Below are 1,842 nucleotides of genomic sequence, written 5' to 3' on the forward strand. Positions count from 1 at the left end.
CATTACCACTCTTAACAGGCTAACACCGATCTTGCAGTTTTGCGCGGTCCTCGGAGTGGCGTGTTTTCAACAGCTTGAAGCAGGAACCCGGAAGTAGGCGGGGCTTCCGAACACATGTGGTCCGCTGCTACCCCCTGTTGACAGTAAACTGCAGTCGCAAGTGTACAGTGTAAACAAAACGAGTGACAAACTTCTTTATTTGTTCTCCATCCACATTTCAAACACTCTTAAGCACACCCCAAATTAGAGGAAGAAAGTGTCCAATGTGCAGATCCTGACCACAATCTAGTAAGTTTACATTCATCTACTTGGAAGTGTCCAGGTTCCTGTAACGTGCATGTCAATAATATGTGCAAAAGTACAATTATTCATACTTGGGATGCAGCTGGGACCATGGATGGAGTTAATTGGGAGGCAATTGGAGCGGCCACGAACAATCTGGACGAGTATACAGACACTGTGACCTCATACATACAGTTCAATGAGGCGCGCATCATTCCAACGCGCACCAGGGTTTGTTATAACAACGAAAAGCCCTGGTTCACACCCAAGCTCCGACAGCTGCGCAAGAAGAAGGAGGCTGCGTGGAGAAGCGGGGACCGAAGTACATACAGAGAAGCGAAGTACCACTTCACCAGGGAAGTGGAGAAAGCTAAATCTGTGTACTCTAACCGTCTACAGGAACAGTTCCGCTCCAATGATTCTGCGGCAGTTTGGAGAGGTCTAAGGGCCCTTACGAACTATAAGCCCAAAACCCCCCAGGCCCTGAATGACCGGACTCTCGCTCAGGGCCTCAACACACATTACTGTCGTCATGAACGGCCTTCAGCTCATCAAAGCCATGCTCCCCCCACCATCACCCTCCCCACCAATGCCAGCACATCATTAAAGGAGTTAAAGGACTCCAATGACATCACAGGACTCCAAAAACATCATAAGACTGTAAAGAACTTCTCCATCAAAGAAGAGGATGTACGCCGGCAGTTCTTGAAGCTGAATACGCGGAAGGCCCCCGGGCCGGATGGTGTTTCCCCCTCCACTCTCAGACACTGTGCGGACCAGCTGGCTCCTGTCTTCACTGACATTTTTAACACCTCTCTGGAGCTATGCCGTGTGCCGTCCTGCTTTAAGACCTCTACCATTGTCCCTGTCCCCAAGAAAGCACGGATCACAGGACTAAATGACTACAGGCCGGTCGCGCTGACGTCTGTGGTCATGAAGTCCTTTGAGCGCTTGGTCCTTTGCCACCTCAAGGACATCACCGCCCCCCTCCTGGACCCACTGCAGTTCGCCTACAGAGCCAACAGGTCTGTGGATGATGCAGTGAACCTGGCCCTCCACTTCGTCCTGGAGCATCTGGACTCCCCAGGAACCTACGCTAGGATCCTGTTTGTGGACTTCAGCTCTGCCTTCAACACCATCCTCCCTGGACTGCTACGAGACAAGTTCTACCAGCTCAGCGTGCCCAACTCCCTCTGCAGTTGGATTAATGACTTCCTGACGGACCGAAGACAGCACGTACGGCTGGGGAAGATTGTCTCGGACAGTCGAACCACAAACACTGGTACTCCTCAGGGCTGTGTACTCTCCCCCTGGCTCTTCTCCCTGTATACAAACTGCTGCACCTCCAGTCACCAATCCGTAAAACTGCTCATCGGGCTCATCTCGAATGGCGATGAGTCCGCCTACAGGAGAGAGGTGGGCCGGCTGACGTCCTGGTGCAGCCTCAACAACCTGGAGCTGAACGCCCAGAAAACAGTGGAGATGATCATGAACTTCAGGAAAGTCACAGCCCCACCATCCCCCCTCACCCTGATTGACTCTCCCACCCCTGTCCCCATT

Source organism: Entelurus aequoreus, linkage group LG04 (genome assembly GCF_033978785.1).
Source record: "Entelurus aequoreus isolate RoL-2023_Sb linkage group LG04, RoL_Eaeq_v1.1, whole genome shotgun sequence".
Lineage (NCBI taxonomy): Eukaryota > Metazoa > Chordata > Actinopteri > Syngnathiformes > Syngnathidae > Entelurus > Entelurus aequoreus.